Genomic DNA, 11,849 nt, shown 5'->3' on the forward strand with positions numbered 1-11,849 from the left:
TCAGAGGCCCCAGAGCCAGGGCAGCCAGTAGACAGCTTCAGATCATATCAGAGTATCATCACACAACCATCTCCACAAATGACACAATCAAGGGGCAGACTCAGGGGGCACCAGAGCCCCACTCTGTAGGGTGGGCCCCTGCACAGCTGATCCTCCATGGTGGTCAGAGGTTGGTGGTCCATTGTCTCAGTAAGTCATTGCAACTGATTGGCCTGGGGATAAATCCCTCACATTGACATGCTAACAGCAATCAAGGCTCAACTACAACAGGAGGATGTACACAGCCCATACGGGGGGGAGGCTTACCTGGAATACCTAGCATTGGTGATTGGGGAGGCTGTGCCACTGGACCCTACAGGATACCTACTACATTAGGCCATTCTACCAAGCCAGGGAGATGTAGCAGCTCTCCCTAATACATAGAGACAAACACAGGGAGGCTGCAAAAATGAGGAGACAAAAAAACCCAAACATGTACCAAATGAAAGAACAGAACAAAACTCCAGAGAAAGAACTAAACAAAATGAAGACAAGCACTCTACTAGATATAGAGTTCAAAACACTGGTTATAAGGATGCTCAATGAAGTCAGTGAGAACTTCCAACAGCATAAAAAAAGAACTTGGAAACCATAAAAATGAACCAGTCGGAAATGAAGTATACAGTAACTGAAATGAAAAGTAATTTACAGGGAATCAACAGAATAGATGAAGCTGAGAATCATATCAGTGATTTGGAATATAAGGAAGCAAAAACCACCCAATCAGAACAGGGAAAAAAAAAAATAGTGTAAGGAGCCTCTGGGACAACCTCAAGTGCACCAACATTCACATCATGGGGATACTGGAAAGAGAAGAAGGAGAGCAAGAAATTAAAAAGTTATTTGAAAACTTCTCTAACCTAGTGAAGGAAATAGACATACAAGTCCAGGAAGCACAGAGAGTCCCAAACAAGATGAACCCAAAGAAGCCCACAACAAGACACATCATAATTAAAATGCAAAAGATTAAAAACAAAGAGGAAATCATAAAAGCAGCAAGAGAAAAGCAGTTAGTTACCCACAAGAAACTCCCATAGGAATGTCAGCTGATTTCTCAACAGGAACTTTGCAGGACAGAAGGGATTGGCAAGAAATATTCAAAGTGATAAAAAGCAAGGACCTACAACCAAGATTACTCTGCACAGCAAAGCTATCACTTAGAGTCGAAGGATAGAAAAAGAGCTTCCCAGACAAGAAAAAGCTGAAAGAGTTCGTCACCACCAAACCAGTATTACATAAAATGTTAAAAGGTCTTTTTAAGAAGGGGAAGAAAAAAAAGATTAAAAATGTGAACAATAAAATGGCAAAAAATAAATATCAACTGTTGAATCTGAAAATCAAAATAAACAAGCAGAACAGAAACAGATTCGTAGGTACAGAGAACATTTTTATGGTTGCCAGATGGGAGGGGTGTTGGGCAAATGGGTGAAAAAGGTGAAGGGATTAAGAAGTACAAATTGGTTGTTACGGAGTAGTCATGGGGATGTATAAAGTACAGCAGAGGGAATATAGTCAATTATATTCTAATAACTGTATGATGTCAGATGGGTGTGAGATTTATTGGGATGATCATTTAGTAAATTATGCGATGTCTAATCACTAGGCTGTATATCTGAAACTATTATTGTATGTCAACTGTAATTGAAAAATAAAACTGATTTAAAAAAATGTGATGCAGGATGGTGACGTTCCTGCTCTGTGTTCAGCTCCCCCAACAGGGCGTGGCCTGTGAGTGCAGAAAGCTGCTGCTCCCTGAAGGAGAACTCAGGACTTCATGCGTCTAGTGATGTGTTCTTATCTGCCCAACACTACAGTGTCATTGTGGTCAAAATTGGGAAAATCCTTTATCTTCCAGTGGCATCTCGGGCAAATTATTCATATGTCCAGTCACTCTACATTTTTGCAAGTAAACTGTGGAACAGAGCACTTAAATCACAACTAGCTCAACTATTTCAAAGTATATTTATGTGACCTGAAGGAACCCTCTCAGAGAGAGGAAATTTTTTTCCATTACTTAAATTTATGTCCAATCACATAACTAGACTTACACACATTTTCACTGTCAAATATTCAAACACTTTTGAAAGAAGGAAATACTCTTTTAACTCCCCAGTTCCCCAGACCCACGTTTCCCTTCCCAGGATACACATTAGCACAATATGTTTCCTTCCATTTTTTTTCTATGTATTTGTAAAAATGTAGTTTTATGTTTTACCAGAGAAGGATTTCCATATCCTCTACTTAAAAAAAAAAATTATTGATTTGAGAGAGAGAGAGATTGATTTGTTGTTCCACTGATTTATGCATCATTGGTTGACTCTTGTGTGTGCCCTGACCGGGCATCAAACCTGCAACCTTGGAGTGTCAGGATGATGCTCTAACCAACTGAGCAACCCAGCCAGGACCTCTATACCCTCTGCGTTTAATATCTGTTACAGTGCTTTACATTTAATTGTATTTCCTTGCCTCTCTCCCAGATTTGCCAAACTCTTTCTTGGGTTACATTAGCTATGAATCAATTCACCCAGGATACAGCTTAAAAATATACTCTAGAGAATTAAAACAAATGTCCAAAGTTGTAGAGCTCGCTGCTCTAGCAGAATTATATTTAAAAGGCAGCCAGTGACACCTTAGTTACATACGTCCTGTTTTTAAGCAGATAAACCTGGAAGGACAGCGTCTGTCCTGGGGAAGGGAAATGTGCCTCAGTTTTCCATTAGGACTCCCCTTTTCTCTAGCGCTAGCGGCTGGCAGAGTCCACAGCCTGGGGATTTCCATTTGCCCAATATGCTGCTGCTCTTCCTCTGTCCCCTTCCTCCACTGACGCAGGAGGGCCGATCAGTGTTGTTCCCTTGGAATTTTCTCTGGTTGTTGGCAGAACGGTTGCCAGCCAGTGGGTTCCTGTGATCAGCAAGGGCCTTAGGAAAGAGTCACTGTGCTGTGCAGATGGGCACCCGCAGAGTGGCTGCTGCCTAATGCCATTACACGTTTCATCAACATGCCCTCCTGCCAGGTGTTTGTCAGTGGACCGAGCAGAGAGAATGAGCAGCTTCATGTTTCTTTGCATGTGATCACCACTTTGTCACTTGGTAGCTGGCGAGGAAAACAGAAATTCATCTCTGGGCTCAAGGACGCTGCAAAGTCACTGACGGTTAGGAAACCCGTGGCCTGTGCTGGATTTGAGGAGAGGCTTGGACGCCGCCTCATAACTGCCCTCTCACAGGTGGTGCCACTTCAGAGTTCATGGGCCGATGGGCGGAAGAGGAAAAGCCACGCATTTGCAGAAGAGGCGTATTTCCAAGTAAAATCTACCCATAACATTCTTTTGCTTAAAAACTTACTAGGTCCCCGTGGCAAGGATTTAAATTCTATTGTCATAGAATTAAAGCCTTCTGCAAGCAGAAGCCACAAACTAGCCGTCCAGGGCTGAATTTGTTTGGCAGGTATGTTTTGTCTGGCTCCACAGTGTTTTAGAAAAATAGAATCAGTTACTAAGAGAACAAGATTGAGAGATTGACATAAAATTTTGGATTTATGGCCACATTGGCCAGCATTTCTGTATAAATTAGACGAAAAGTGTGGCTGCATTCCTGGGATGGGGCATGAGCCCCACCTTGCAACAATCTCCCTGTAGGGGACCCCCTGGGGGCCACTGTTAACTGGAAGTCCTGCTTTCTGCGCCACAGCCTCTGCGGGGTGGGACGCAGGAAGGCATTCACTAACCTTTCTGATACAGCTGCAAATCTAGGTGTGAAGGTGTTCATCCCCCATGGGGCAACCCCTGAGAGTGAGGATCGAGCACCAGTTGATAAATACGCCCCGCTTTTATGTCTCAGGTGAGTAATTTCAAGGTGTGTTTACGTAGTAATTCTATATAGTCTCTGAGAGACCCCAGTGGAGAGAGCCACCGTTTTCCACAGCAGTGACCAGAGCCACATTTACCCTCGGATTGCTCCCCCAACTCGTGTTCACTCCTTCCAGGCCCTGGGAACACCTCCTGAAATAAATCGCCTGTGCTCGAGCCCCTGTCGCAGGCTCTGCTTTTAGGTGGGAATCACAGCTAAGACCTCCTCCATTCTTGATTTTCTTAACCAGCTTACTTGACTCACTCAGTTTACCTTCCTGGTTCCGCAGGCATTTGAGGTGGTGACCCTGCCTTAGAGATTCACCTGTAGGAGCACACTCCAGGCATTTGACACCAGGATCACCTGTGCAACAACTCAAGCATCAGAGCTCTTTGCAACTGCTGTTTCCTTTGCTTGAAACTTCACCCCTGCATCCCTCCCACCGATTCCCTGCTACCTACCCTCCTTACATCGAGCAAATTCCTACTAAGTCTTCAAGTCTGCAGCTTCAGTGTAGCTTCCTCTGCGGACCCTTCCCTAACTTCTCCACGCTCATGAATCTTTAAAAGGTAAGGAGCGGGACCTAGGGAGGAGGGAGAGGGTGCAAAGAGAGGAAGGAGACGCTGATGGGGGCTGCCTCCTGCTGGACAGGATGAGAATGGCATCATGGGCTCAGGCGCGGGAACTTACCTCTGAAGGAGTCTATTCTCTGAAATTAGAATAATGATAGCAAGTGCTGATATTCACCTACTACATGACGGGCACTGTTCTGAGTGCTTTCAAAGTATTTAGTGAATGTTAGCCTTTTCTCTTCACAAGAACTCTTAGATACATATCGTCACCCCCATTTTACAGAATAGAAAATTGAGGCACAGAGAGGCTACATAACTGCCCAAAATCACACAGCTGGGAGATAGTCAGGAAGCCTGGTTTTAGAGCTCATGCACTCGACCACTCTATGCCTTATTACTTCTTAAGGGAAACTAAGGTAGAAAATACATATACAGGGACAAGAAAGCTGAGATCCTTGATGCCCACTGGTCTACATTTTCTCAATGAAGCTGGAGACAAGGCCAGACAACACGATTGTAGGAGACAGTGGCCCTGTTGATTTTGAGTAGGGGGTGAGAAGAAGCAGCAGTGAGAGTAAATCGGTCTTAGTCTTATTTTTCAAAAGGTCCTAAAATAGCACTACCCCTGTGCCTGTCTCTTAGCACATTGTTAAGTACTTGGCAACTAAACCTCTACTGTTGCCAAATGGCATCATTCCTCTGCGGTTGGTTCTCCTTGTGGCACCTCCAGAAACCACAGCCTGAGGCTCTGACATGTTTGGAAATGATAATCACAGGAATGGACCTCAGACTATTTAGAGGCCTCAGTCTCAGGGGTAACAGGCTTATGGAAAAATGATCTTTGTTTTTCTCAGCACTTACTGAAAGCACCTGGGATGGATTTGGGGTGTTTTGTAGTCAGGCATAACCTTGGTGGTTTCCAGAAGAGACAGGCATCCTATTTCCCTGCAAATGGAAAAGATGCCTCGTCTCATACCAGGAAATTCTCACCTCTAGGAGGGTGGTTCATCCACAATAGTGCATCTCCCTGTGCAATGTGTGTGTGTGTGTGTGTTGGGGGGGGCTGGGAGGTTTTGCTTCTGTTTGCATTATTGCCTGTTTTATACATCTTCAAATTTTTTATATCCTCTTTCATTACAAAAACTTTATATCTTTGATGTCCTTCCATTGTCTCATAACCATCCTGTGGGGACACACACAACTGACTTATCCCCACGTGGGCAAGAGCAGAGCTGCGTGGAGCAATGGAAGGAGAGCGTGACCGATTCAGGGATGTAATACTCAAACTTATCACATGTAACAAACTGAATTAGGAGCCTAAATGGAAGCAAACAAACACCAGCCAAAAGTGTGGATACCTATGTGGGTGACATAATGGAAAGATAAAATAAAACTGGAAAAGGGCGATTGCGTTTCCCCACTTTCCCACTCTGGCTGCTTTTTCCGTATTTGGTTTCGTGAAAAACTTCTTTGCGTAGTATTACACCCGCCTCACCTTTTGGATCAAGGCTAAAAGCCCTTCAGCTGCGTGGAGATTGCCTTTCACTCTGGTGTAGGTAAGAAAAGCTAGGACGCAAGTGATTAAGGGGAAACATTCTGAAGACAAGCAGAGGGCTCGGGCTTGGCGGCTGCTTGAGGTGGAGCCCTAGGCCTGCAGCTGCAGTGAGCCTCGGGGTGCCCAGGACGCCCCTCCTTAGCCCCAGGCTCCGTGGGGCCGGGTAAGTAAGCCTGGGCTCGGGTCCAGGAACTTGCATTTTGGACAAGTACCTCAGGTAAAGTGGATGAAAGGGGCCCACACTGGTTTAGATGGAATGTTTATGTTTGGTTTCAAAGATAAAGCAAAAAGAAGGTATTGTTTTAATGCCTCAGTTAACCTATTGCTGGGGTTCTTAAAATGAGTAGCCTGACACAGTCTACACTTTGAGCGAGTTGTGGTAGTTGGTGTTTTTTCAAGGATATGGTCGCGTTTGCTTAAATTGTCAATGTGTGTTATGTGTGTAGAGCTACTCACAGTACCCCTTGATATCCTGCTGTTGGCAGGGTCGGTAGTGATATCCCCATTTTAGTCTCGGTATTGGTAATTCGTCTTCTCTCTTTTTGTCTTTGGCCCATCCTGCAAAAGTTTTGCCAATTTTATTGATCTTTTCAGAAACTAGTTCTGTGTTTCACTGATTTTCTCTGTTGTTTTCTCTTTTAAATTTCATTGATTTCTTCTCTTATCTTTATTATTTTCTTCCTTAGGCTTTCTCTGAGTTTATTTTGCTCTTATTTTTCTAGATTATTGAGGTAGGGGATTAGATTACCAATTTGAAAATTTCCCTGTTTCTAATGGGTGCATTTAGTGCCATAAATTTCACTCTCAGCACAGCTTTAGTGGTGCCTTGCACGTGGCGATATGTTTTATTTTGACTTATGTTCAGCTTATTATGTGTATATATTTATTTCACTTGAGAGTTCCTCTTTGACTCATGGATTATTTAAGAATGAAGAGTGTGCTGCTTAACTCCAGTTGTTCGGAGGTTTTCCTACAGATTTCTAGTTTGATTCCACTGTGGTCAAAGAACACACTCTGATTTCAGTTCTTTTAAATTTGTTGAGGTTTGTTTCATGGCCCTGGGTAAGGTCTAACTTGCTCTGTGTTCTGTGGGAACTTGAGAAGGACGTGTACCCGGCTGTTGAGCGGGAATTTTCTGGAATGTCGATCAGCCCATGTTGATTGATGCGTTTTGGGTTCTGTATCCCTGCTGATTTCCTCTTTAGTTGTGTTAGTTGTTGTTGAGGGACAAACGTTGAGGTCTCCAACTGTAAGTGTGGATTGGTCTATTTCTCTGTTCAATTTGATTAGTTTTTGCGTCACGTAATTTGCGCCTTTATTGATTGGCATAGCTCCATTTAGGACTGCTTTATCTTCTCGGCGGTTGACCCTTTTATCACTATGTACTGTCTCTCGTAATTTTCTCTGCTCTTTCACATGAGGCCTAAATCCCTCCTGATGTTCTGAGCCTCCTTCTAGACCCCAGAGGTCTATCCAAAGCTGAGTTGGAGAGGTTTCCATTACCCATGACAGCCCTGCTTGGCAGGAAGGCATCAATCTTTCTTCTCCCTTTCGTGTGCACACGTACCTTTCACTCTCTGCTGTACTTTTGAAAAATGTCTGTAGGCACTTCTGCCCACTCTTTCACTTTGCTGAGATGATTTCGAATTTGTTGTTTTGAGTGAATGTCTGAACTCGGGTCCCTGGGGTCAGACTGCTTGACTGACGACCGTGAACTTAGTGAAACTCTTATCCATTCCATCTATGCCCATGAAGCTTACCAGCAAGTCCAAGATCAGAATGGTGTAAATGCACTCACACATCGTGTGTGTGTGCGTGTGTGTGTGTGTGCGCACACAGTGTATTTGATAGAGCACTGATCGATAACACTGGGCCCAATTTCCTCTTCCTAGGGAGCCTAGAAGATGGGGCTAAGGGTATGGCGAGAGAAGGAAGTTACACTTTTAAAGTTAATACTGTTAATATTTATCGGAAGGCCAAACTATGGGAGAGGATAGAGACCATATTTAGCCAGCATCTTCAAAAAGGAGTTGATACTTCCAAGGGAAAGAAAGTATGCATGATCCCAGATGGAGGAATCCTTTTCCTGACAGGTGACACTCTGGTTTTGTGGAGAAATGCCTAAATGCTTCTGCTAGTATCTGTTCTTACTACCAACAATTCTGACACTGAATGTGTGGGTCTCTCCAGTTCTCTGTGAACACCAACTGACTGTCCTACAGTTAATTCAGTTCTGATACTAACCAGAGGTAGAGACCCCAGTGGTTAAGAACTCAGTCCCACAAATTGCCCCCACTTCAGATGGCAACTGCATGTAGCACGTCCCCAGGTAATCCACACTTCTGTCTGATTTTGCTACAAATTGGGGGTTCCCATGAGCCTCTCCTCAGTTTTGATAATTGATAACTTGCTAAAACAGCTCACAGGACTCAGGAAAACATTTTACTATTACCATTTTATTATGAAGGATATTATAGAGGATACAAATGAACAGCCAGGTGAAAAGGTACATGGGTGAGGTCTGGAAGGGTCCTGAGTGCAGGAGCTTCTGTCCCTGTGGAGTTTGGGGTGTGCCACCTTCCTGGCACATAAATGCATTCACCAACCTGGAAGTTGTCTAGGGTCTTTATGGAGGTTTCATTATATAGGTATGACTGATTAAATCATTGGACATTGGTGATTAGCTCAATTTCCAGCCCCTGTCCCTCCTTGTAGGTTGGGGTTGAAAGTTACAACCTTCTAATCACTTTCCTCTAGCAACCAGCCCCCATCCTGAAGTTTTCCAGGACCCCATCAGGAGTCAGCTCATTAGCATAAATTCAGATATGGTTGGGAGGGGCTTATTTATGAATAACAAAAAACATTCCTCTCAGCCCTGCCACTCAGGAAATTACAAGGGTTTTAGGAACTCTGTGCCAGGAATCAGGAATGAAGACCAAATATATATTTTTTATAATGTTACATTATTACAGTATCTTTTTTTTTTTTTTTTTTAAATTCTTTTATTGATTTCAGAGAGAGGAGGGGAGAGGGAGAGAGAGACAGAAACATCAGTGATGAAAGAGTCATTGATCGCTGCCTCCTGCACAACCCCTGCTGGGGATCAAGCCTGCAACCCGGGCATGTGCCCTGACCGGGAATCAAACCGAAATCTCCTGGATCCTAGGTCGATGCTCAACCGCTGAGCCACGCCCGGCTGAGCTACAACTGAGCTATGGTATCATTTATTTTTGTTTCCAAGGGGCCAAGGAAGCTCTGTCTAGGCTCACTGCTGTTGCTGCTGTTAATGTAAGAAAACATTCAGACCTGTGAAGAAGTTTTTGTGAATTTATTTGAGCCAAGTTGTTGACAAATGCTGGGAAGCAGAATCTCAATGGAGTGAGATAATGCTCCGGAGAATGACAGTTTTGCACCTTGTTTTTTACACATTATAATCAAAAGAGACGTAGGTGGGTTTACATGAAATCCATTGGCAATAGACTAGGGAGGTGGGAGAAAGCAAAGCAGGGAAACCTCTGGGACTGGATAAAAAGTAAAATGATACACAATCGATGTGAAACACTGTTCTGAGCACAATTATGATTACTGAAACACCTACTAACTATGTAAACAATGTTGTAACATGCACCTTCTGTAAATATTTTTATTTTTTTAAATTCATGCATTAACTATCTGGAACATAGTCAAATAAACCTTTGATAATAATAATAAAACTAAAATGATAGACACACACTTCTTTTACTTAGGTGGGTGCAGGATAGTTAATAGCCAACAATTAACTCGATAACATTGAGGGGGTTTGTGGTCCCCACAGAGCAGTGCCTGTGCTCAGGGGTCTGGAAAAAGGTAGATTACTTTGACATTCCAGTGATATGTTAGTGTCGATGCAAAAAGACAATAGACAGGCTCAGTTAAGGTAAAGATTGACCTTTTTCAGAGAAGATACCGGATGGCCTAGGACATGACTACCCATCATAAACTGCTTTTGGTTAAAAAATTTTAATTTCAGACCATCCTTTGTAGTTACTTTAGGTCTCTGAGTTTGCAAGGCTGCCACGCAGGCCTCCCCTGAGCTGGTCAGGTTAGCATGTGGCTCCTCTTGGTCCACGCTATGATCTTGCCTCTTCTATCTTAAGCCCTTCCTTTGTGTATTTGTCCCCAGCTTTAATAAATGTTCTCCCCAAATCACCTGGCCTTGTCTTCTGAAATCTTTCCTGCATGAAGTTAAGAACCGAGAGCCCACATTGCTGCTAACAGGTGTAGAGTGTGAGATCTGGAACCAAATCACCTGGGTTTGAATCTCAGCAATTCCACTTAGTAGCTGGGAGACCTTCGGCAAGTTAGTTAATTTCTCTGCCTCAGTTTTCATAACTATAAAATAGGGATAAAATAATCTTTATAAAGTTGTTGTGAGGATTAAATGAGCTAACAGATAATAAGGGCTAAGGATAGTATTAAAGTGCATTTTCATATATAATCTCCTTTTATCCTAATGACAGGGGCACTTATAATTTCCATAGGTTGAGCACCTGAATTAATCTGAAATATAATTATATTACTTATAAGTTATAGAACACATATACTTATGTGAATGGAGGTTTAAGTTTCTTCTTCCATAAGTTTCTTTCTCCTAGGCCTTTGTGCCTATAGACTCCCCTTGATCCCAGACGCAGCAATTAAGGAGGTGACGCAGCTGTGGACAATGTATGCCTGGACAGGCATGGTCAGGCCGGCCCAGCCAGGAGTCAAGAAATCTTCTTATTGAGATATCGCCAGATGACCAAGAACAATAGCTGACGCCTGTGGACCTCTGGGGCTGCACAATAGCTGCATTCCGTTCCCAGCCTCAGTTTACCCCATTTCCCTATATAACCCTATCCCTCAGGCCATTCCTGAAGACAGGTTTTGGAAGCTCGTATGTTCCCCCTCTTCTTGGTTGTCTGGCCTTCTCAATAAACACCTTATATGATTCAACCCTGCATCTGTTGACTTGGACACAGGGATCGGCAACCTGAACCCCACTAGGGTTTCCCAGTAACACTAAGAGCCACTTGATGTAACTGGAACAGGTATTTCTGGATCTCATGGCTGAGGAATCTCAAGTCCATAGGACTGATAAATAGTATAGGGTGTCCCCCCAAAATATATACACACTTAACAGCAGATAGCTCAATTGCTGTTTCTTTTCAGATTTAACCCATTGGAATTAATAATTATTCAAAGCGTATACAGATTTTTGGGACACTGTAGAGAGATGTCTAAAAGTCAGTTCTGATTCCAAAGTTTAATTTTCTACATTAGAGTTATTTGTTTAGTTTGGGAGAAGATTCAAAGACAAAAAAAGGAAAGAAAAAAAAAGAAAGCAGCTTTGAATCAGTTAAGGTTATAGGTCTTACGCAAGGACAGAATCCCTTTCTGTGGCTGCGTGAGGTGCAAAGGGGTGTTGTGAAGCGACAAAGATGAAACTGGCCCCGCAGAAGAGAGGAGCCCTTATCAAAGCACCTCAGTCACTGCAGGGAAAAGCAGCAGCTTAGAATCACCAAGGAAAAGAACCGGCCAACCCATTTACAACTAAATAATGCCGTCTTTATTCTCTAGTGTGAGCACCGAGCTTTTGCTGAAAAATTGCTTTGCTCTAAAATGGCCTAGTTTTCCCTTTTAATTTGCATTTCCTTCCTGCCCAGATGCAACTGGCAGTGGCGCAGGGGTAGTTTCACTAAAACAACTGTGCTCCAGCACCTCCATTTGGATCTCAGAACTGTCCTTCTACTTTTGTTTCTTTGCATAATTTGTCAAAGTTTGCCAGCTGTACACCAAAATTCTGCCAACAGAAAACAG

The sequence above is a fragment of the Miniopterus natalensis genome, chromosome 6 (genome assembly GCF_054644295.1).
Source record: "Miniopterus natalensis isolate mMinNat1 chromosome 6, mMinNat1.hap1, whole genome shotgun sequence".
Classification (NCBI taxonomy): Eukaryota; Metazoa; Chordata; class Mammalia; order Chiroptera; family Miniopteridae; genus Miniopterus; species Miniopterus natalensis.